Source organism: Capricornis sumatraensis, chromosome 2, assembly GCF_032405125.1.
Source record: "Capricornis sumatraensis isolate serow.1 chromosome 2, serow.2, whole genome shotgun sequence".
Lineage (NCBI taxonomy): Eukaryota > Metazoa > Chordata > Mammalia > Artiodactyla > Bovidae > Capricornis > Capricornis sumatraensis.
Window position 1 is genome coordinate 167,327,623 of NC_091070.1, and position 25,922 is coordinate 167,353,544.

Below are 25,922 nucleotides of genomic sequence, written 5' to 3' on the forward strand. Positions count from 1 at the left end.
AAAATTAAAAAATAGTGAATATACAGTTTCTATATTATAGGGGTTCTACCTTATTCTTGGAATTTCTCTAGGTTTGAAATTCTTCAAAATAAAAAAGGAATTCCTGGCAGTCCAATGGTTAGTTTCCTGTGCTTCTGCCTGGGTCATGGGATCCATCACTGGTCAAGGAACTAAGACCCGTATACTGCTCAGTTCAGTTCAGTTCACTTCAGTCACTCAGTCGTGTCTGACTCTTTGCGACCCCATGGACTGCAGCATGGTAGGCCTCCCTGTCCATCTCCAATTCCTGGAGCTAACCCAAACTCATGTCCATTGAGTCGGTGATGCCATCCAACAATCTCATCCTCTGTCGTCCCCTTCTCCTCCCGCCTTCTATTTTCCCAGCATCAGGGTCTTTTCAAATGAGTCAGCTCTTCACATCAGGTGGCCAAAGTATTGGAGTTTCAGCTTCAACATCAGTCCTTCCAATGAACACTCAGGACTGATCTCCTTTAGGATGGACTGGTTAGATCTCCTTGCAGTCCATGGGACCCTCCAGAGTCTTCTCCAACACCACACTTCAAAAGCATCAATTCTTTGGCGCTCAGCTTTCTTTATAGTCCAACTCTCACTTCCATACATGACCACTGGAAAAACCATAGCCTTGACTAGACGGATCTTTGTTAACAAAGTAATGTCTCTGCTTTTTAATATGGTGTCTAGGTTGGTCATCTTCCAAGGAGCAAGCATCTTTTAATTTCTTGGCTGCAAGCACCATCTGCAGTGATTTTGGAGCCCAAAAAAATAAAATCTGACACTGTTTCCACTGTTTCCCCATCTATTTCCCATGAAGTGATGGAATCTGATGCCATGATCTTCGTTTTCTGAATGTTGAGCTTTAAGCCAACTTTTTCCCTCTCCTCTTTCACTTTCATCAAGAGGCTCTTTAGTTCCTCTTCACTTTCTGCCATAAGGGTGGTGTCATCTGCATATCTGAGGTTATTGATATTTCTCCTGGCAATCTTGATTCCAGCTTGTGCTTCTTCCAGCCCAGCGTTTCTCATGATGTACTCTGCATAAGTTAAATAAACAGGGTGACAATATACAGCCTTGACATACTTCTTTTCCTATTTGGAACCAGTCTGCTCAGGCAAAAAAAGAAAAAGTCTGGGGTCAAAAAAAAAAGCAGTTGTTATAAATCTTATGCCCGACTTTAAAAATTTTAATCTCCCTTGATCCTGACAATGACTCCATTGCTTAGAAATGTTATGATTTTGTATTGTAAGATTGTGGATTTGGGTTAATTACAAAGCATATACTCCAATACACAGATATCCTGAGGTGAGGTGAGGTGAAGTCGCTCAGTCGTGTCCGACTCTTTGCGACCCCGTGGACTTTAACCTACTAGACTTCTGCGTCCATGGGATTCTCCAGGCAAGAATACTGGAGTGGATTGCCATTTCCTTCTCCAGGGGATCTTCCCGACCCAGGGATGGAACCCGGGTCTTCCACATTGGAGGCAGACGCTTTAACCTCTGAGCCACCAGGGACTATTACTAAATTATTTCCAGTTAGTTTAAGAAGACATAGAATTTCAGAACCATTTAGAATCACTGAACTTAAAAAGTGAGAATGGGAAGACTAACAACATCTATAAGCTCTGTAATCATAAAATACTTGTTTTTGCATCAATTTAGCTCTCAGAGTTTAATGACATCTTTAGTGATCTTTTTTCAGTTCCTCTATACCACACCGGCTCTTTCAAACCTTGCCTTTCCCTTGGCTGCAGTAAATAATCTTACCCCTGTTTTGTTAAGATTGAGGAGGCATAAGCTCCTTTGTCTTCCTTCTGTTGCCATCTCTTAATGTTTGCCATCTTCTCACTTTCTGCATTAAAGAAAGGAGAAGCCCTCCTATTTTCCTCTCTGACTTCCTCTCTTTCCTCATGAATTTATTTAGTCATTCAGGGTACCTCTCATGCCCTTTCACTTCCCTCAGTAATTTTTTTTTTTTTTTGCCTCGCCTTGAAGCACGTGGAATCTTAGTTCCCTGAGTAGGGATCAAACACTTGCCTCCTGCAGTAGAATGGTGAAGTTTTAACCACTGGACTGCCAGGCAAGACCCTTTTTTTTTAATTAAAAAACTTTTTTTTTAATTGAAATATAGTTGAGGTACAGTATTATGTAAGTTACAGATGTAAAACCCACTCCGGTACTCTTGCCTGCAAACTCCCATGGACGGAGGAACCTGGTAGGCTGCCGTCCATGGGGTCCCTGAGAGTTGGACACGACTCAGTGACTTCACTTTGACTTTTCACTTTCATGCATTGGAGAAGGAAATGGCAACCCACTCCAATGTTCTTGCCTGGAGAATCCCAGGGACGGCAGAGCCTGGAGGCTGCCGTCTATGGGGTCGCAGAGAGTCGGACACGACTGAAGCGACTTAGCAGGAGCAGCAGCAGCAGCAGCAGCAGCACAGATGTAAAAATACAGTTCATTATATTATGACTCATTATATTTTTTAAAAAATTTTTGTTTAAAGTTTATACTTCACTTGAGCCTCCCTTGTTGCTCAGTTGGTAAAGAATCTGCCTGCAATGCCAGAGACGTGGGTTTGATTCCTGGATCTGGAAGATCCCCTGGAGAAGGAAATGGCAGCTCACTCCAGTACCCTTACCTGGAAAATCCCATGGACAGAGGAGCCTGGTGGGCATGGGGGTCTCAATAGTTGGACACGACTTAGCAACTAAACCACCACATATTTCACCTACAGTTATTACAAAATATTCACAATATATCCTTGTAGTTTACTTTGTTTTGTTTTTCAAAATTTGTTAATTTTTGGTTGTGCTGAGTCTGTTGCTGCACAAGCTTTTTTCTAGTTGCAGTAAGTGGGCACTACTCTTTAGTTGTGATGCGTGGGCTTCTCATTGCAGAGGGTTATCTTGTTGCCAAGCACGAATTCTAGGCCTGAGGGCTTCATTAGTGGCTCGCCTTCAGCATGTGGGATTCTCCTGAACCAGGGATCAAACCTGTGTCCCCTGCATTGGGAGGTGGATCTCAACCACTGGATCACCAGAGGAGGCCTATAGCTTATTTTATAGTTAATAATTTGCACCTCTTAATCCCTAACCCCTCATTGCTCCTTCCCTCTTTCCTCTGGCCACTGGTAATCATTAATTTGTTCTCTGTATCTGTGAATCTGTCTGTCTTTTGTTACATTCATTAGTTTGCTGTATTTTTTAGATCCCACATATAAGTGATATCATATAGTATTCAGCTTTCTCTAACGTTTCACTTAACCTAATACCCTCCAAGCCCATCCATGTTGCTGAAAATGGCAACATTTCATTCTTTGTTATGACTGAAATGATATTCCATTGTAATACACCTCAGTACATGTTAACATTAAGTATTAACATTAAGTAGTAGTAACATTAAGTATTGGGACTTCCCTGGTGGTTCAGTGATTAGAACTCTGAGCTTTCACTGCAAGGGGCGTGGGTTTGATCCCTGTTGGAGAACTAAGATCTTGTATGCCCATATCATGGCCAAAAAAAAAAAAAAAATTAAGTATCCACATCATAAACTTTCTCAAACTGTCTCTTTTCATTGGTAAATTTCCCTGCCTTCACACTTGCTAAATTTTCCTTTATTAGGAGGCAGAAGATGAAGGAAATTAGTATTTCCTAGACCTATTTGCCACACTGGCCACATCTCTTTCTTCACTTCTCCTTTTTTTATTGTAATTTTTTTTTATTGAGGTATAGTTGATTTGCAGTGTTGTGTTAGTTTCAGGTGTATAGCGAAGTGATTCAGTTATACATACATATATATCTATTTTTTCAGGCTCTTTTCCCTTATAGATTATTGCAAAATATTGAGTATAGTTCCCTGGGCTATACAGTAGGTCCTTGTTGGTTATCTATTTTAAATAAGGTGGTGTGTTTATGTCAGTCCCAAACTCCCAATCTACCCCTCCTTCCTCACTTCCCCCCTGGTAATCATAGGTTCATTCTCTGTGTGTCTCTTTCTGTTTTATAAGTTCATTTGTATCATTTTTTTTAAAGATTCTGCATATAATTGATATATGATATTGGTCTCTCTGTCTAACTTACTTCACTTAGTGTGATCTCTATGTTCATCCATGCTGCTGTGAATGGCATTATTTCACTGTTCTTAATGGCCAGGTAATATTCCACTGGCCTTCACTGGTAATCCACCTGCCAATGCAGGAGATGTGGGTTCAATCCCTGGGTCGGGAAGATCCCTTGGAGAAGGACATGGAAACCCACTCCAGTATTCTTGTCTGGGAAATTTCCATGGACAGAGGAGCCTGGTGGGTATAGTCCATGGGGTTGCAAAAGAGTCAGACATGACTTAGTGACTAAACAACAACAATATTTCATTGTATATATGTACCACTTCTTTTTTTATCCATTTTCCTATTGATGAACATTTATGTTGCTTCTATGTCTTGGCTATTGTAAATACTACTGAAATGAACATTGGGTGAGGTTCATGTATTCTTTCAAACCACATTTTTCTCCAGATATATACCCAGAAGTGGGATTTCTAGGTCATATGATAAAGTTCTATTTTTAGTTTTTGAAGAACTTCCATAGTTCTCAATAGTGGTTTTACCAATTTATATTCCTACCAACAGGGTAGGAAGGCTCCCTTTTCTCCACATCCTCTCCAGCATTTATTGTTGTAGACTTTTTGTTGATAGCCTTTCTGACTGGTATGAGGTGCTATCTCATAGTTTTAATTTGCACTCTCTAATAATTAGCAATGTTGAACATCTTTTCTTGTGCCTATTGGCTATCTACATGAATTCTTTGGAGAAATGTCTACTTAGATCTTCTGCCCATTTTTTGATTGGGTTGTTTGCTTTCTTGATATTGAGCCACATGAGCTATTTGTAAATTTTTGAGACTAATCCCCTGTTGATCACATTGTCTGCAAATATTTTCTCCCATTCTGTGGGTTTAAATTTTGTTTATGGTTTTATTTGCTGTGAAAAAGTTTTGGGGTTTAATTAGCTCCCATTTATTTATTTTCATTTTTATTTCCATTACTCTAGGAGATGGATGGGAAAAGATATTGCTATGATTTATCTCAAAGAATGTTCTGCCTATGTTTTCCTCTAAGAGTTTTATAGTATCTGGTCTTACATTTAGGTCTTTAATCCATTTTGAGTTTATTTTTGTGTGTAGTGTTAAAGAATGTTCTAATTACATTTTTTTTTTCTCTACACATAGTTGTCTAGTTTTCCCAGCACCATTTGGCACATTGAAGAGACAGTCTTTCCTCTATTGCAGAGTCTTGCCTCCTTCGTCATAGATTGATCATATGTGCATGGAATTATTTTCTGGGCTTTTTAGCCTGTGCCATTGATCTATTTTCCTGTATTTGTCATCTATATTTCTGTTTTTGTGCCAGTACCATACTCAGTGACAAAGTTCTTTCTTGGTTGGTCTACACTCTTGTTATTGAACCAAATTTGGGTCTGCCTGCCTGCACGCAGTAAAACCAATCTACTGACATCAGGTTGCGGTAAAGGAGAGAATAGCATTGACTGTAAGGTGCCAGACAGGGCAATTAGGGAAGTTAGTGCTCAAAACATCCATATATCCCCAGTAGGTTTCAGGGAGACATTTTTACAGGCAAAATTGGTGGAGAGGGCTGCCAGATGTGTAATTCTCTTCTAATTGGTTGTTGGTGAGGTAGCAGGCTGGTGTTCAGAAATCTCAATCATCAGCCTTCTGGTTCCATCTGGTCTGGGGTCCAGTGTTTATGCTTAGCCTGAAGTTACTATGGTTTTTCCATTACTCATGTATGGATGTGAGAGTTGGACTATAAAAAAAACTGAGCACCAAAGAATTGATGCTTTTGAACTGTGGTGTTGGAGAAGACTCTTGAGAGTCCCTTGGACTGCAAGGAGATCCAACCAGTCCATCCTAAAGGAGATCAGTCCTGGATGTTCATTGGAAGGACAGATGCTGAAGCTGAAACTCCAATACTTTGGCCACCTGATGCGAAGAGCTGTCTCCTTTGAAAAGACCCTGATGCTGGGAAAGATTGAGGGCAGGAGGAGAAGGGGATGACAGAGGATGAGATTGTTGGATGGCATCACTGACTCAATGGACATGGGTTTGGGTAGACTCTGGCGGTTGGTGATGGACAGGGAGGCCTGGCGTGCTGCAGTTCATGAGGTCACAAAGCGTCGGACACGACTGAGTGACTGAACTGAACTGAACTGATGTTACTATCTTCTACCTGGCTGGGAGAGGGTGGGGGGTCTTAGTTCCTATAGAAGAACTCAGAGATATGTATCAAATTGCTTGGCACATCCCCCTAGGAGGAACCAGGATCTCACTCCATTCTGTATTATTGTTTCTTGACTGTTCCTGCTCTGGATTCTCTTACTTCTCTGATTAGCAACTGTTTGAATCTGCCCTTTGGAATTCTGGGCTGAAGAATTCCATGGACTATACAGTCCATGGGGTTGCAAAGAGTCGGACACGACTGAGCAACTTTCACTTTTGGAATACAGCGAAGGTGGAACCTCCTATGCCTAGGAGGTTGAGTGAAGCCTATTTCCTATAAACAAAAAACAGGGGACATGGAAAGGATTTGCACCTGGGAGGCCCCACAGGATTCTTCTGTGTTTCACTCTTTGCTTCCACTTCAATATTTACCCTCTTCACCTTTCAAATCTATCTGGCTTTACCTGTTGCCACCCTACTCAAAAAACCTTTTTTTTTTCTCTTATATGACTTATTAACAGTCATTACTATTCCATAACAAATTTTGGAACATTACATGCAGTTAATTGTATCAGAAAAATGCAATTTCCTTGTGTTTTTGAAGCTACTCCCTTAACTCTCAAAGGAAAGTGATCAGTTTGAATATACTTGTTACTACTTTGAAGGGTTTTGAGAAAGGAGATTAGAAAGAAACTATTTCTCTAGGGGAAAAAAATGGGCTATCATTCAAAACTTTTTTGTTAACAATACAGTCACCACTGATCACTACCAATCTCAGGTTCTTAGCAAGTGTCAGACACTAGGTTAAATGTGTTTTCTTGTTGTTCAGTTGTTCAGTCATGTCTGACTCTGCAACCCCAAGGACTGCAACATGCCACGCTTCTCTGTACTTTACTACCACCTGGAGTTTCCTCAAACTCATGTCTGTTGGAGAAGGCAATGGCAACCCACTCTGGTGCTCTTGACTGGAAGATCCCATGGACGGAGGAGCCTGGTAGGCTGCAGTCCATGGGGTTGCAAAGAGTCGGACACGACTGAGCGACTTCACTTTCACTTTTCACTTTCATGCATTGGAGAAGGAAATGGCAACCCACTCCAGGGTTCTTGCCTGGAGAATCCCAGGGACGGCGGAGCCTGGTGGGCTGCCATCTATGGGGCTGCACAGAGTCGGACACGACTGAAGCGACTTAGCAGCAGCAGCAGCAGCAGCCTGTCTGTTGAGTTGATAATGCCATACAACTATTAAGTGTCAGAATTCAAATCCAGATGTGTCTGATTCCAAAACCTATGCTTCTCTCAGAAGTCACAAGTAAAGTTCCAATTAGACAGTCCAGTGACTTTCTCAGTGACAACTATATCCTGAAACTTCCCTCCTTATGAAGCATCGTGCTTCATTCTATCCATTTTTTCCCCTCTGCAAATCTGCCTACTACTGTGTCTTCTCTTTCTGGATGTTAAAGGATAAATCTCTCTCACTCTTTGTAACTACTTATTCTCTTCTTTAGAGAGCTTATTCACTCCCTTGTTTTCAATATCACATCTTCTTTTTTTTTTTGGCCGTGTGCTGAGGTTTGTGGGCTCTTAATTCTCCAAACAGGAACTGAATCTAGGCCCTTGGGAATGAGAGCATAGGGTCCTAACCACTGGACCACCAGTGAATTCCCTAAACATCGCTTTTTAAAAAATGATTCTCAGTTGTATCTTAGTACCCTTAATGACTCTTACAAACTCTATTCTCAAATTTCTAACTCTTTGCTGAAGATATTGAATATCTATTTGTCAGTCACCTAAAACTGGAACAATCTGAAAAGCAATAGTCATTAGCAGTATGGGCTCTAGAGCCAGTGTATCAGTTACTTTGGCTACAATGATGCTATGTAACAGCCACAAAAACTCAGCAATGTGGAAGAACATTATTTATTTTACAAGTCTGGGGCATTGAGCTAATCAGGCCCTTGGCTCATCTCACCTAGGCTCACTTCCTATCTTTAGTCAGTGGAGGCAGGGGGCGTGGCTAGGCAGTTTTCTGAGGCTGGCTGAGCTCACTAGTTTGTCTAGGATTCAGCTGATGTAGGATGACTTCCATGGAGATGACTGGAACAAATTCGTTCTGTTTCTTATGCCTTTCGCCTGGCTAACCCAGGCATGTTCTCTTGGTCACGGCAGAGAAATACGCCATTTTCAAATCTCTCCATGTACCCTATCTGCTAATATTTCCTTGACCAAAGCAAGTTGCATGATGTTACTCAGAGTCAAGGGAGAGGGAAATACATTCTATTTTTTTTAAAAAGATTTATTCATTTTTGCCTGCATTGAGTTTTTGTTGCTGCACGTGCTTTTTCTCTAGTTGTGGCAAGCTGGGGTGCTACTCTTCGTTGCGAGGCATGGGCTTCTCATTGTGGTGGCTTCTCTTGTGGAGCATGGGCTCTAGGCACATGGGCTTCAGTACTTGTGGCACTTGGGCTCAGCAGTTGTGGTTCTCAGGTTGTAGAACGCTGGCCCAGTAGTTGTGGCACACGGGCTTAGTTGATCTGTGGCATGTGGGATCCTCCTGGCCCAGGGATTGAACTCGTGTCTCCTGCACTGGCAGGCAGATTCTTCACCACTAGACCACCAGGGAAGCCCCACATTCTACTTTTAAAGAACTGCAAAGTCACATGGCAAAAGATGTGGATTCACAGACATGTGAACAATTAAGGTCATTTAATGCAATCAATCTAAATAATCAAATTGTTTACATTAAATGCACGCTCTTCCACCTACTAGCTGTGTGACCTTGGCAGTTATCTCAGTTGCCTCATTTGTAAAATGAGTATGCCCTTTCTTGTTATGAAATTAAATGCTTAAAAGATATAAAGTACATGGTAAATGCAGTGTCTCTCCCCAGTTTTGGGTGCATGTAACATTCCCTTCCAGATGCATAATTCTACAGTGTTTTTCAAGTCACCAGTGGCAGAAAGTCCAGCATACCAACCTATCCCTCTGTAGGGCTCTAAATACTAAGTAGATAATCGTTTTGATAATTCAAATCTAAAGTGTGTATGTTTGGCAAAATTATGGAGGCATAAACATTTATGATAGCAACGATTCAGGTGTAGATTTGTCATACAAGCCTTTTGGGTTTAAGTTCCTGGAATTCTCTGTCTCTCATACAAGTGAAGTTCTGCTATAGGACCTGAGGACACTAAAGTATGAGAATGTTCATGAACACAGCAGCTGGTGTAGTTCTCAAATAGTAGAGTCATGATGCTATTCACATTAAAGATGATCCTTTGTAGTGTAACAAAGAACCCCAAAACTTACTGGGCTTAAAATGAAGATTTGTTATTTTTCACAATTCTTTTGATCGTCTGTGGTTTTCCATGTGTTGTCTGGATAGGACTGCACTGAGCTGGCAGATTTGCTGTGCTGAAAGGTTCAAGAAGGCTTCTCACTTAACCAGGGCCTCAGTGCCGTTGGCTGAGGCACTACATTTATTTCCATCAAGCCCTCTCTCCACAGGATCTCATCCCCCAGGGCCTCTCTCTGAATAACCTAATCGTCCTTACTCCTTGGCAGCTATATTCTAAGAGGGTACGACAAAATGCTGCAGGGTCCCAAGGAGTTGGGACTGGAACTGGCACCCATTTCTAGCCACTTTCTTTTGGAAGAGAACTACATAGTGGGCTTGAATATCAGCAGGCATAGTTCATTGAGAGACACCAATATAACTGTCTACCATGGTAGATGAGCCTGGTGAAGCAAGGGGTCACACAGTATTTGTCCCACTTTTAATGACACAAGGATTGATCAGTGAGTTCAGATGGTGAGAGCACAATCCTTTCATTGTAAAATTACTGATCAACTTTTCAATGAATAGTGTTACCTACTGATGCTTATTGCCTGCATCAATTATTTCATTACAGGTTGCAAAATGGTGATTTTTCTAATTCTAGCATTCCTTTTGAGGGGCTTTTTCAAACTCTGCTTCACACTCTAAAAAGGACTGGAAAAAGTGGTTCTGAATCTGTGATGTGATAAATGTTGAAACCAGTACTAACACAGAGCTCTTGGCATCACCTGAGATCACCCTTTTAGTGTTTGTTCCAAAGACTCTTGAGTGCAGCCACTTGGGGCTACTTGCAATTCCCCTCTCACATTCCCACACACTCTCATTCATAGAATTCCCTCAGCTGAAAATGGTCTTTTTCCTCTGCTTTGTAGTCATGCTGTAACTCAAATGCCAACCTTTATAAAAACTCTTCCCCAACCCCTCCTCTGTTCCCACAGTACTTTATATCTCTATATAGAACTTTGCAGCTCAAACCTGGATAAGTTACTTAACCTCTCTAAGCCTATTTTCTAAAAAAAGTGAATAGTGTCACATGTTGGGTTTTCCAGAAAACAAACTCTTATATGATTAGTGTGCATATCTTTAGGAATGTTGTTAGGATCACCACTTGTAGAAGAGAAGAAGAGAAGAACTGGCAGAGGGAGAAGCTAAGCTGCCATGGAGTCTTAACAGGACGCAGGTTGTTCTGGAGATGGGAAGATCCACCAGAACTGTTGCAAGCTGAGGTAAGAGGGGTGGGCCTTCCAACAATTTGGAGAGAAATATTAATGGTCCTGTGTTGAACAGTCATTGGATTTGCCTCTTTGGGAAGTGGTGTGACACTAGGTCCTAGTTTAGGGGCCTGTAACCAGATTCAATAAAGGCTTGTTGATGTGTCAATATAAAAATATACTTGCCACTCTTTGTCTCCAAGCAGAGGTTATTTTGAGTTGAACTCTCAACTAAAACAAATACAAAAACACATTTCAATCTTTTAATAACTTTTATTAGCAAAATAAGAGGAGGCACATATCTACTTGACTGAAAAGTGTCAAAAGACAAGGTAAATGAAAGTAATGAAGTATTCAGTACCCCATGATTGAAGAAGCTCCAGTTAAACCATTTTCTACCACTGCATTTGATATTTTTGGAATATAATCTTCAAATTACAGAGCAGAAAGGAAATTTAGCTCATAAATGGTGAACTTGTCAATGAAACTATCAACTCAAGGTAAGTACTTATCTCCATCAATGGGTATTGGGCCTTTTCCTGCATGCTGACTATATTTCCTTGAAGATTTAGAAAGTGAGTCACTCAGTCCGGTTGGACTCTTTGCAACCCCATGGTGTATATAGCCCGCCAGGCTCCTGTGTCCATGAAATTCTCCAGGCAAGAATCCTGGAGTGGGTAGCCAGCCCCTTCTCCAGGTGAGCTTCTCTACCCAGGGATCAAACCAGGGTCTCTTGCATCGCAAGCAGATTCTTTACCATCTGAGTCATCAGAGAAGCCCTTGATATGATTTAATAAGAGTATCAAATACTGCTTGGTACCAGACACAGGTTCTGTGGCTATAGCAAAAACAAAACTTAAGAGTCTCTGCCTTTAAGGATCTCACAATCTTGGTGGCTTAGTGTTAGTTGCTCAGTCGTGCTCGACTCTTCGCGACCCCGTGGGCTGCGGCCTACCAGGTTCCAGTGTCCATGAGATTTCCCAGGCAAGGATACTGGAGTGGGTTGCTGTTTCCTTCTCCAGGGGATCTTCCCAATTCAGGGATCGAACCCAGGTCTGCACTACAGGCAGATTCTTTACCGACTGTGCTACAAGGGAAGCCCTTATCTTGGTGGCTAAGAACAGACAAATAAGGTCTGGAAGTGCTAACTGCCATGAAGAAATGTAAGCAGGTAAGACCAGCGTTCCAAAATGCTCCTTTGGATAGAGTGAGCGGTGGTCTGCGAAGCCTCAGATGTCAACCTCTGAGAAGGTACCTGAAATACACGTCGCTAAAAGAAATCTGGGAGAAGTGTTCCGGCCAGAGGGAAGAGCATAAGCGAAGTCCTGAGCCTGCTCGTTGTAGGCACAGAGGGAAAGCCAGAGAAGTGAGCGAGGGGGCTATGCGGTCGGATATCAGGTAGGTTGGAGTATATACAATGTATACACATATTTTCTACCTAAGACCACAGTGCTAAGAAGGGAGGGTGTACAAATCTCTCAAGAGGCCAGAAAAGGTAGGATGAAGCGGACTTCCAACCGCGGCGCTACGGGGACACCTTTCCTTCTTGGGTAGGACCAAGTTAGACAACAGCAGGGGTTGGTCCGGGGGCCGCCCTCAGAAGACCAACCCTCAACCTGGGGCGGGGGCGGATGTCGCCCCCGGCCCGCCCTTCCAGCCCGCGCTGCACAGGCTGCGGTTACCAGCAGGCGGTGTACTGAGCGCGCCTGCAGCCACCGCCGCCCGCCAGTCCCAGCGAGGACGAGAAAGGAGGGGACCGGAAGGAGCCGCTGGTGCTGCGGGAAGTGGCAGGAACGGGAGGCGGGGACCCACCTGGAAGCGCCCCGGCGCCGCTGTTGAGTTTCCTGCAGCGGCGGCCACCAGAGCCAGTGCCGTGGCGGGGGCGGAGAGCGGCCACGGCGACGGCGCCTCCCTGAGTGGCCTTCGGCGCCCAACCCCGCTCGAAAGGTGAGCAGGCGCTCGGGGCACGTGGTGGGGCCAGATGCGGGGGAGGTAGAATGGAGGAGGAGGGTACTCGGGGATGATCGGGTCTGGGACCCGGATTTGGAACGGACTGCTGGGAGGGGGTGGGCTGGAGGCTGCCGCGGCGACCGCGGCGGCGGCGGAGCCCCCACGTGGGGCGGGGGTGCGCGCGCACGTGTGCGCGGGCAAAAGGGGGGCGGGGGAGGGCTCTCGGGAGGCCAACGGGCGCGCGCTTGCTTAGTACCGGTCCACGTGACCGGCACGCCAAGAATCCGCTTCCACGTGACAAGCTCGGAGGCTGGCGGAGGCTGGCGGAGGCTGGAAGTTACTGTGTCTCTGTAGTGTAACCGTGATCGTTGCGGGTCTTAGGGTTGTTTGCAGGTTTTCTTCTCCACTGGGGGATACGAAGAGAAATATAAGGCGGAAAAGACTTCCTGCACGTTCTCCTGTTTGTAAATGAAACCCTTTTTAAGTACTGAAATAAGGACTTCTCGGTACCGCCATGTTGGTTGTAGAGGAAACTCGCGAGATGCTAGGGGGTTTGTATCGCGAGATCTCTTGATTCTCGCGGGACCTTGTTGGCAGAGCAGTTGTCCTGGATGGCGGAGCCCTGGGTTCCGGGGGCCTGGGACTCGCAACTCTTTGTACAAGGCAAGTTGCTAGGGAGGGGCCTAGGGCAAGTGTCTCTTGGTGCCGGGAGACGTGCTGTGTCAGCTTTCTCTAGTCCTGAAGGGAATATACATTGACCCAGTTGAGGCAACACTATCCTCCCCACCCCCCTGCGGGCGCTCCGCCACCTGCAGAAGCGACTGTACCCCTCAGCTCGGGCTCCTTCTTCCCCGCTTAGTGAGAGTTCCTGTTCCTCCCCGGTCTCACTGGAAGTCCGGAGCCGTGCTCGTAGAGACGTGACGATTCCATTGGATACCATTCCTCTTACTTTCAGACGTTCTTGTCAGTTTTTACCCTTGTTGCCATTTTCTAAAGAATTCCAGACTTGTTAACCATTCTGTCGCTTGTTTCTTCCGCAGTAGCTCTCTCCACTTGTCCTCCTCGGACGCTTAAAAATAGAGCGCGTTCCGCTTCTTCTCTCTGGGCATCATTTACTTCCATTTATTTGCTCATTGATAACTTCCTCATCACTCTAATTTACTTTGTATTTACGATAACTTTTGGCAGCATTTGGAGAGATCCTTTGTATATCAGAACAATATCCGATGACAGAATAAAACCATTTTTAATTTTTTGTACGTGCCTATTAACTCATAATTAAAGATCAGGTTCCCCCCCCCCCCCCCCAGCAAGATTTTGATTACTGTTTTTGTGAAGTTCCGTCTTTGTTGTTCAGGGATGATTGTTTTAGGTTACATACTTCAGGTAATAATAGTGGAACGTTTTCAGTCAAATTTAAAAGCAAACTTCTCTTAAACTTTGAGTTTGAATTCAATTTTTCCTTAAGTGAGTTTGAGATAAGATTAGCTTTTCTCCAACGTTTTATCAAAGTGAATTTATAGCATAATTTTTTCTTTTTCTTTTTTAGTATGGATTTATTTAGTATTCATAGTGGTAAATTAGCAATCTAATCAGGTAATCATGAGTTTTTTTAAACTACAGACGTGTTATTTTTCTCTGCATTTAGTACGGAGTAGAAGAAAGGGTAAAATACTCCCTGGTACACATTCTTCCAAGTTACCTTCCTCAGTCCTAAAATCTCTGTAACCACTCTTAGCAGTAGCTGTGTATTATTCCAGATATTTTCCTTTTTTTTTAACGGAGAGGAAGAAATGGAGGGGTGTTGTTTTAAGATAAACATTAGTAATGAGTAAAAAAAATTCTTTTTATTTAGTGTTACATCTTGTTTTTTGACTCATACATACATGCTTTAAAAAATAAATTTTTTTGTACAGATTTTTTTTGGTATTATAGTTTTATGAAAATATCTTGAGTGATAGCATTATTTTTACCATAGAAATTTAGTATGCTGGTAGCTCTGTACACAAAGTACACATGAAATAAGATTTAAAGAAATGTTTGTCACTTGAGTTTTACACACTGCACACACATGTATGTGTGTTTGTGTGTGTGTGTGTGTGTGTGTGTGTGTGTATATATATATATATATATAGGCTTCCCTGGTGGCTCAGTGGTAAAGAATCCACCTTCCCTTGCCTGCCAGTGCAAGAGCCACAGGTTCAATCCCTGGGTTGGGAAGATCCCTTGGAAAAGGAAATGGCAATCAACTTCAGTATTCTTGCCTGGGAGATCCCACAGACAGAGGAGTCTCGTGGATTATAGTCCATGGGGTTGCAAAAAAATCAGACATGACTTAGGACTAAACAACAACATACATGCATACATATAGATATATGTGTCATGCTTCAGGGCATGTGGGATCTTAATTCCCCACCAGAGATCAAATTGCTGCTGCCGGCATTGGAACTGTGCAGATACAATCACTGGACTGCTAGGAAAGTCCAGTTTTTTATATATATATATATATTTTAATGTGCTATTTATTTACATTTATATTTGTTTATATTTTTTGATACTTCTGTGCTGTAAATGGTTACTCAAGTGTGTGTATTGGAGTTTTCCAATTTAAAAAGTTACCAGCTTAATAGCTCTATGTACTTTAGTGAGTTCAACTGAAGAATGTAATGTATCAGTAGTTTATAAAACAAATGTACATATACTCAAAAGTTGCTAGGCAGCATTTTGTGATTGTTTTTTGTACTTTTCCCTCCAAACTACCAGCAGACCTGTCACATTAAAAAAGTGACCACTCTTCTTGGTCGGTGTGGTTTTCCCTTGTAATAGTTCAAGCAGGAATGTTGGGAATAAAAGTGAGTGTTGAGAGCTGTGATGTGGGAAAGAGGAAAAGGAGACGTGGGAGTGTGTATAGGTTGATACTGAAATGAAATTGGAGAAGTTGCAGAGAAAAGGAAGGATGGTAGAGGGTTATCAGCCATGTTCCCAAAATAGGCAGCTCGTGATGGTGGGAGTGGGGCTTGAGTTGAGCAGAATTTGGAGTCAGTGTGTGAGGCAATTTTTTTCCCTCTTATTTTTTTCAAACAGGTTTCAGCCCACCCCCCAAATTGTATCACTTGTCTCTCCCCACGCTACCCCTCCACCCCCCTCCGGAAAAAATCATCAACTGAAGTTGATGTTTAATTGAAACTCTGTGAATTCTTAACTAAGGTAAAGCCTGTCTTTCATTAAGTAACTTTTGTTGAGTACATTTTATTTTGTTAGAGATTGGACCTTGTGAAGATGACTATGGATTCAAAGATGACAATTTTGTAGTGACCTTTGCAAAGGTGTTTACACAATTTTGCTTGGGAATTGGGCCTTTGGTTATCCAATCCTTGCAATAGTATTTGTCGCTTATTCTTAACTACTTCGTTTTATAAACTGTTTGGTAGCAGATCTTAGAAATTACTAGATTTCTACAGACACTAAAATACCCAAGTACTGGGTAGAAATATACTGAGAAGATTCAAGGAGAAATATATCTTAATATGATTTGAGTTTTGCTTGAGTAAAACTTAGATAATCAAGAAATGTTATTTTCTTTTTTGTCATTTATTATTGTCATAGAAGTCATCTATGAGAGCTAATGAGCTTCAGTGATCAGAGGATATTAACAAAAGTGATGATGTCCTCACTTGGAATTTTTTTGTTTAGATATGACACAATGCTAATTTCCATAGACCTGTAACTTTGTAAACTGTATAGTGTATTACCTATTTTACATATTAATTATATGAAGAATATACATTTAATTTCCTGTCTTTTTCTGAACCAGTGTCCAAGACAGTTTACAGGAAATTATTTGATCAGGAAAGTGAAGTCGCTCAGTCGTGTCCGACTCTTTGCGACCCGTGGACTGTAGCCCACCAAGCTCCTCTGTCCACGGGATTCTCCAGGCAAGAATACTGGAGTGGGCAAGAAAGTATGTTGTAGGACTTTTTAAAAAATCTGCCATTTCATGTGAAAATTCAGTGTCAATTTAAGTACAAGTCTTGTGATTTTTTTTTTGTTTTGGTTTTTATTTTGGTTTTTTTGGCCGTGTTGTTCCCTTGACAGTGGAAGAATGAAGTCCTAACCACTGGACCTCAAAGGAATTCCAGTCTTCTGATTTTTAAAGTCTATGTGATATATACTGTAGTGCAGATTTCTGTAGTTAATACTCTGATAACCACTGTTCAGTTCAGTTCAGTTGCTCAGTCGTGTCCGACTCTTTGCGACCCCATGAATTGCAGCACGCCAGGCCTCCCTGTCCATCACCAACTCCCGGAGTTTACCCAAACTCATGTCCATCGAGTCAGTGATGCCATCCAGCCATCTCATCCTCTGTCGTCCCCTTCTCCTTCTGCCTCCAATCTCTCCCAGCCTCAGGGTCTTTCCCAATGAGTCAACTCTTCGCATGAGGTGTCCAAAGTATTGGAGTTTCAGCTTTAGCACACATTAAAAAACACAGTATGAGTAAATATTTCCCAAGATGTCAAGTCTTGAGTTCTAAAACCAAATGTTATAGACTCTGCTATTTCATTTGAACTTGTCTTTCTCACTTCTTTGCTTCTTTTTCTTTTCATCTGTTATTTCTCATGTAGGTAATTTTTCTCAGTCAGAGACAGTTAAGTTGAGTAACTTTCCCAGAGGATACTATCACACTATTCAATTTTTATTATTTTGGAACTCCAGAGTATGTATGTTACAGTCAGTAATTAAACATTTTTTTGCGTGATAGTGATATCTTCCATTTGAAACAGCAGAGCTCTGAGGCTTCAGAATAACTGTAACCAAGTATATAATAAGCTTGTGAGGTTTATTCAGGAACTACTTACTGGAATAAACATTTTGCAACCCCAACAGAGTTGGTTATCTGATTTTTTTAGCCCACAGATTGCAAGATTGACCATTGGAATTAGGCACACTGACAACTGAAATGTCGTCTTATTTCAAGGCTATTGAAGAAGCTCTATTAAGTATGTGGAACTTTAAAAGGTGGTGTCATTACATGGAGACATACAGTCCTATAATTATTAACTTCTGAGGGAATCACAGTGTTGTAGAGCAGGATAGCACATGGTCTGTTATAGTGATGATGTTAATCAGAAATAAATTTTATTCTGTGTACTGTGTTTTAGGAATTAAGAAATGATATCTTTTTAGAAGATTTTTATGAGTTGTTCATTTGCTAAGTCGTGTCCAACACTTTTCGACCCCATGAAGCACTCTGGGCTTTCCTGTCCTTCACTATTTCCCTGAGTTTGCTCAAACTCATGTCCATTGAGTCATTGGTGCCATTCCAGCCATCTCATCCTCTGTCACCCACTTCTCCTCTTGCCCTCAGTCTTTCCCAGCATTAGGGTCTTTTCCAGTGACCTGGTTCTTCACATCAAGTGGCCAAGGTATTATATCTTCAGTTTCAGCATCAGTTCTTCCAGTGAATATTCAGGGTTGATTTCCATTAGGATCGACTGGTTTGATTTCCTTGCTGGCCAAGGGACCACAGTTCAAAAGCATCAAATTTAAGAGTAGATGTTTTCAAAGCTTTGTTAATAAAAGTGTTTCCGTTTTCTAGAAAATTCACTTAACAGTGATAGTAAGAAGATGGTGCTGCTCTGTATAGACTTTGTTTTATTTTATTGCTTTTATCTTATTTAATATTTCACGGGGTAACTTCCCAAGTAAGAGTCTTTACATTTAGTATTTGATAATGGTAGTAATTAACCAGTTGGCTAAAGACTGGCGCATTTGTTGAAGGAATTTTCAGAGCAGATAATTAGAATTTGTAATCCACCTTTCTCTGTGAATCAGGTGTATAGTTTTGAATCTTGATGGTAACAGTGAGTCTCCATCCTTAGCACAGCTGAACATCCTGGGTTGAGAAGTGTTTATTTCTGTTGAAGATTTTCTCTGTGGCTTTGCTTGCCTTTTTAGCCTCTTTTAGGCTTCCCTGGTAGCTCTGTTGGTAAAGAATCTGCCTGTAGTGCAAGAGACCCAGGTTTGATCCTTGGGTTAGGGAAGATCCCCTGGAGAAGGAAGTGGCAAACCACTCCAGTATTCTTGCCTAGAAAATCCCATGGACAGAGGATCCTGACAGGCTACAGTCCATGGGAGCGCAAGAGTCAGACACAACTTAAGTGACTCAGTCTCTTTTAATATATTAATTTAAACCTTATTCTCCCTTTGTTGATAATGATGGTATGTAGCACTTGATTTAGGAGAAGGCAGTGGCAACCCACTCCAGTACTCTTGCCTGGAAAATCCCACGGATGGAGGAGCCTGGTAGGCTGCAGTCCATGGGGTCGTGAAGAGTTGGACACGACTGAGCGACTTCACTTTCCCTTTTCACTGTCATGCATTGGAGAAGGAAATGGCAACCCACTCCAGTATTCTTGCCTGGAGAATCCCAGGGATGGCAGAGCCTGGTGGGCTGCTGTCTATGGGGTTGCACAGAGTCGGACATGACTGAAGCGACTTAGCAGCAGCAACAGCACTTGATTTAGGTGTTGACTGTGTACTGGTGTATGTTTTAATGATTTAGTGGCTGGTTTGGGATTTTGAATATTGGGAGTTAATATAACCATATTAAATTTTTGATGTATTTCTTTCATTATATAAAAATACATCTTTTATATATTTACAGATAAAAATAATTTCATGTCCTGCTTTTAACCTAATTATAGATAACATTTTCCCATTCTCACAATAAGTTTTATAATCATTATTATAAATGGTTGTATGATGTTCCATGTGTAGATGTATTATTCTCCTTTTCTAATTTTTTTGCGTATATAAAAAGGAATGCGAAGAACATTTATATTTAAGGTATTTCATGCATATAGTATCAATATTATCTCCTAGTACATTACAGGTTTAATTTTTAGGTCAATTTTAAAGGCTCTTAAAACACAGTCTCAGGATATTTGTTAAAAGGATCAATTTATATTCATGTTGTCATGGCTGTTACTCTATACCTCAACATTAAATATTGTTTAAAAATGTAATGGGGGTAAGTCATACCACTTTTTTCCTTAAATTACTACTGAGGTGAAACACGCTTAATAGATACATTTCTTTTGTGAGTTTTTCAGATAAACAGAATTTTAAAATTAATATAACCAAATCATTAACCTAATTTTGTTTTACTTCTAATCTTATGAAAGTCTTCCTTCTCTGAAAATGTAATGAATAAATGATACTGATTTTAATACTATTTATTTTAGTTTTAGTAACTTCGATTTAAGTAAATTTACTTTCTCAACTCGCATTGGTGTGAAGTGAGAATGTAAATGTTCTTCTGAAAATCGGTAATTGTTTAGTCTATTTACTAAATAGTTTTTCTTGTTTTGCTATGTTTCATTTTTGCTTATTATTGCTTTTTAAATGATTCTTACAACATGTTTAATATCTTTTGCTCTGGCCTCTTTATTGTATTTGTTTTCTTAGTTTTTCAAAGCACTTTATAATTTGAGGATAATAAAAGCTCATTTTGTACAAAACAAAGTTTTATAATTCTTTGTCTTTCAACCAAAATTAGAAATATTCTTTTTCTATATACCAGAATTTAGTAGGATTAAATGAATCAATTTCTTCTTTCTTGAAGAGATAAAATATGAAACTACTTTGCTTCCTGGTGGCTCAGATGGTAAAGAATCTGCCTGCAGTGTGGGAGATCTGGGTTCAGTCCTGGGTTGGGACAGTCCCCTGGAGGAGGGCATGGCAGCTCACTCCAGTATTCTTGAGGGGAGAATCACCATGGACAGACAGAGGAGGTTGGCAGGCTACAGTCCATCCAGTTGCAGAAAGGCCAGCACAGACTGAGTGACTAAGCACTACGAGCACTAAGGGTACAAGAAGCTGCAAAGAGAAAAACTACTCTTGATAGATTTTGTGGAATTAGAGAAGTAAACTTCTCCAGTCAACAATTAGGATGTATACTTAAGGTATTTCCCTTATTAAATAGTAATACACAGCTTGATATTTTAGCCTTCTAGAATATTTAATTAAAAAAGTGCTCATTAGCCATTATGAGTTCCTTTCTTTTTCAGCTGTTAAGAATGGCATGGCAGTATGCATTTACTGAAGTTAAATAATAATCTAAGAAATTCATGTGAGCATTAGTGAGGGCATCCATGCCAAGGAGAAGTTTTAAAATATATTTAAAATTCTTATTGTTTACAAAGATGTGGTTTGTTTTTTCCTTAATGGAATAATTAAGCAAATACTTTTTTTTTTTAAAGTGAGATTGTTATGCTTATTTATATTTTAAAGCTGTAATGTTCCAAAGCTATTGTATTATTAAATATTGACTAGTATTTTCTTTTGCCTTTAGATTGAAGTGGTTACATAAATGCTAGGAAGAAAAACCAGATTAACATTGTGAGTGTGAAAACATAAATATTTGAAAACAGTATGTCCTCTGCTTGGGGGTTACATAAGGAGAATTGCAGGTGAGGAACCCAGTGTAATGAAATTTCCTTATAGTTTGGATTAGGATGAGATTTATAGGGATTGGAACATAATTTATACCTTTTAATTTCTACCAGAATTCTGCTACCCTGCCTAATGGATGAGTTGGGTTTTCAAAGTGGCGCTGAAGTGGTCCAGGAATAGCAGTTGTTAAAAATTGTATTCTGGCACTCACTCACCTCTTTACTAGCAACTTTGGTTTTTTTTTTTTTTCAATTGGACAGAAGTTTAAGGAAAGTAGATCCTGCAGTTCATATACACTTTTCCATTAGAAGCAGATTTATGTGTTTCATAGAGTGAAATTTAGTTTGGCTGTATTATAAAGGGAGGAACCAAGATTTTTTCCCCCTGAAAAAGGTGTGTGTGTGTGTGTGTGTGTGTGTGTGTCTTTGTGAGATTTATCCACTGATAGCCCCTGAGGGTCTCTGTAATACTTCTCTGCATTAAATCTCTACTCTCCACCCCAAACCTATAATTCTTAGTCTAAATGGTCTCTACTAAGCTTTAATTTTTAATGTTTTTGTAGTAATATGTTTCAATTCCTGAGGGAGAAATTTCCTTTTTTTCCCCCTCTGCTTTTAAAAAAATGTAAATATTATCATATTAATACACACAGAAAGTTCTTATAAGTGTACAGTTTAGTGAATTTTCACAGTGTGCACATAGAACTGTGTAATCATTACTGAGAAATGGAGCATTATCAAAACCCCAGAAACTCTTGTACTGTATTCTGGTTATTAGTTCCCCAGGCTGGTAGGAAATCACTATTTTGATATCTGGTACCACAGAATAATTTTGTCTGGTTTTGAACTTTAACTCTCTTTGTAACCATTTTTATCCTGTTTTGATATGAGTAATCTGAGAAATCCTAGAACTTGATCTAGGTAATAATACCTGGACATATCAACAGTTTTACTTAGACATTTTTCTCATGACGTTCATAGTTTCCAGAACATCAAAGAAATGCCTTCTTTGCTTTCTGATTGTATGCTAGACCCTGTTTATGTTTAAATATTATTTGAGCAAGCAGGATACTTTTAATTTCTGTCATTGATGGCTTTCAAGAATACCTCAGCTGTTTTTTTTCCCCCCTCCTACTTAGAAGTTTTGTTTTGAAAACTTTGGTATAGCATTCCTGACCAGCTAACAGCTTTTTGGACTTTTATCCTATGACTTGGCAGCTTTCTTTTCATTCTTCAAATTCCTTTCAAGCAGTGATTCTCATTCTGATTTTTATGACAGCTACCCTGTGGTATCTTCTTATTTCAAAGAATGTGAGTTCCCACCCTTTCCTTTCCCTCCCCTGTCATAAAAAGTCTCAATTTAAGTTTGTCATTTTACTTTTAAAATATTTATTTCATATTTATGAACAGTATAACATTGTGGTGTGCAGATTATAAATCGAGTTATAGGCTACTGAAAAAACTGAGAGTCAGTTATACCACGTTAACATCCCCTTTCAGGCTGGCTTCAAGTGTACGTGCAACTTTCTTAAATGGAATTCTCCTTTTGTACTTTATTTTCTACCCTTCCATTTCACTTTATTAATTTCAAAAGAAGGCATAGAAAGATTTATTACTGTGGTCTTGCACATATTTTTCTTTCATGTAAGTCCCATGGTTAGTATGGAAGATACAGTTAATTTCCTTTGTAAATGAATTTTGCTTATTGTCATTCAGTAATTGTTAGGACCAGAATATCATAAATGGCCTGTAGCTGTGGAAATTAGATGTTTTTTTTCAAGAATAATTTTAAGAATAACATTTTTTACCCTAGTACTCTTTCATTTGCTGAGCTTTTGTTAAAATTAAATGTTATGCAAAAACTTAATTTCTAAAAAAAATTTCTTTTTGGCCTGGAGATTTAAATTTAAAATGTTGACTTTGGGCATCATGTTATAGGATAATATCTCATGAAGAGTGAAGGAGAAAGTAACTGACTTTTGTAAAGATTATAGAGTTACCACTAAATTTGAATAAATGCTTATTTCTAGTTTGGTCTAAGGCACGTTTATGGGTAGGTACTTTTCTTTCTATAGTTAGCAAAATTTCGTGAAGGAAATTTTGATTTGTTTGTAACTACTATAACGCAGTGGCTCTCAAACTTTAGCATACATCATAATTACCTGGAAGTTTTGTTTTTCTTCTTTAAAAGCAGTACATGGCTGGGTTCAACCCCGAGAGTGTCAGATTTAATAGATTAGGATATCACACTTTGAGAACCAGTACTAGGGTATAGTAAGGGCACCTGCATATAAGTTTTTATATAAAATTAAAAATTTTGGACAAATTCTGTTTAATAAAACATTTATTAGATAAATATACTCTGATTGGAGCAAAAAAGAGTACTTGTGAAAGTATTTTGGCTGAACTATTACTATCATTGTTATGGTTTAGTTGCTAAGTTGTGACCAGTTCTTGTGACCCGTGGGTTGTAGCCTGCCAGGCTCCTCTGTCCATGGGATTTCCCAGGCAAGAATACTGGAGGAGGTTGCATTCTCTTCTCTAGGGAATCTTTCCGACCCAATAATCAAACCTTGTGTCTCCTGCTTGGCAGGCAGATTCTTCACTGCTGAGCCACCAGGGAAGCTCTTACTATTATAAAAGTAATACTAACTTAAAATTATCAAACATTTGCCATGTGCTAGATACATGTAAGGAGAAGGCAATGGCACCCCACTCCAGTACTCTTGCCTGGAAAATTCCATGGACGAAGGAGCCTGGTGTGCTGCAGTCCATGGGGTTGCTAAGAGTCGGACACTGAGCGACTTCACTTTCATGCATTGGAGAAGGAAATGGCAACCCACTCCAGTGTTCTTGCCTGGAGAATCCCAGGGACGGGGGAGCCTGGTGGGCTGCCGTCTATGGGGTCGCACAGAGTCGGACACGACTGAAGTGACTTAGCGGCAGCAGCAGCAGATACATGTAAATATTGTATTCATTATCATTTATGCCTCACAACAACCTTGTAATGATGTTTACTGTTATCCTCATTCTACAACTGAGTGAATGAAGCAGAGAGATTAAGTTATCTTGGTCAGTGTCACACAGGCATTGTTCTAGCTCCACTGTATATATTCTAATGAATTTTTTTGTATTACATTTTACAGTGACATTTGAATTTTCTTCTAGGTCTTATATTCAAGGACTGTTTTGTTAAAACTGTTTTATACACAAAAGCAGAACTGGATGTAGCTGTGATTTGAATACTTTGACTTTTAAAAATAGAAATCACTTAAATTTATTCATCAAGGTGTTATTTATCCAAACTCTATGTTTCCTTATACATTTTGTTTTGTGTGCAGTTTTAGTAAGGCAGCTTTTACATGATTAGTGTTTCATTTAAAATTTTGCACAGTGGTAAGTTCATATACTTAAGAATTGTATTGGTTTATTAGAGAGGATCACAAGTGTGGTTCAGTACTTAGAGTCCCCAAGGTGCTTGAAACTATACTTGGGGTTCATTTCAAGTAAGCATGCATATTTGCAGAATAACATCTAAATGATGATGTTAGTTTCAAGGTACTAATATAAGAAAGGAACATCTGGTTACTTTTTTTATAATGGCTTATTTGGGAGGATTTCTGAGTTATATTCTTTTTAAGAGTATAGTTCAGTGATTTTTAGTAAATTTATACTATTGTGCAACTATTTCCACAGTCCAGTTTTAGAACTTCTACATCAATCCAAAAAGATTTCTTTTTCCTTTTTTGTCAGTGTCACTTTCAGCTTATTACTGATTTTTAAAACATCAGCGGGTACATTTTAGAAGTCCTTTAATATGACATTATACTACAGCTTAGTATTAGAAACCTATTTATAAATCTTAATACCTAAATCTTTGTTTTAATTAAACTTCCTTTTACAAAATAGAAAAAAAAAATTAGCCTTCCAGCACTTAGTTTCTGTTTACTCAGATCAATTTACCTGATTGTCAGGATTTAAAGTGACGTGAATGGTGGTGTTTAGGCCCGGGAAGCATTTTTTCATTCACTTAATTGGCTATTCGCAATCTAATGTATGAAGAGGGAAAGAGGAGAAGAGAAAGAGAAGATAATTAAGAGAAACTATAGTTGTATAATGATATTGACAAATTTGCTCCAAGTTCTGTATGGTGTTTGCTTGGTTTCTGGAAAACTACGGTGAGTGTTTCTGTTGTCTTGATCTGTATTACTCACAAGAATGACAGTTTTTTCTTTAAAAAAAAAAAAGCCCTTTTCTCTATGTATTTTAAGAATTTTGAGGATGAATGAGTAGCACATCACACTGAATAAGGTAGTTCAGCTACCTGACTTTTTATGTCTCTCTAACCCTGGGTTTTTATGATTGCATATAAGATTCTTTTACCACAAAAATGCCTGAAAATTGCATTTGGCATAATGTGATGGGATTCTTACTTTTAATTAAGTGGACTAATTAAACAGTGCATTAATAATAAAGATTATCAGAACTTTTGATAGATTATTTGCTGGCAGTTTAGTCTCCTGAAAGTTGTAGAGTATTGCTGGTATGAAATTGATTCTGACCAACAAGGAAAAATAGTGAGGTACATATGGAATTAACTGTTACTGAACATTTGTTTTGGGCAAGTGAATGTGTTTTATAGTCTCTTTGTGTTGTACCAAAAAGAACATGGGATTGGAATCAGATGGACCTAGATTTTAAATCCTGGCTCTGGCACGTAGAAACTC

The 25,922-nt window shown here is 39.9% G+C and overlaps 1 protein-coding gene across 2 annotated transcripts in view; it reads left to right on the forward strand.

The window, feature by feature from the left end:
• Positions 1 to 12,683: 12,683 nt before the first annotated feature.
• Positions 12,684 to 25,922, forward strand: part of ZZZ3 (zinc finger ZZ-type containing 3) — a 117,944-nt gene continuing 104,705 nt past the window's right edge. For both annotated transcript variants that reach the window (XM_068964139.1, XM_068964141.1), the window contains exon 1: positions 12,684 to 12,739. The gene's annotated coding sequence lies outside the window, so the exon portion shown is untranslated. The remainder of the gene's footprint in view (positions 12,740 to 25,922) is intronic.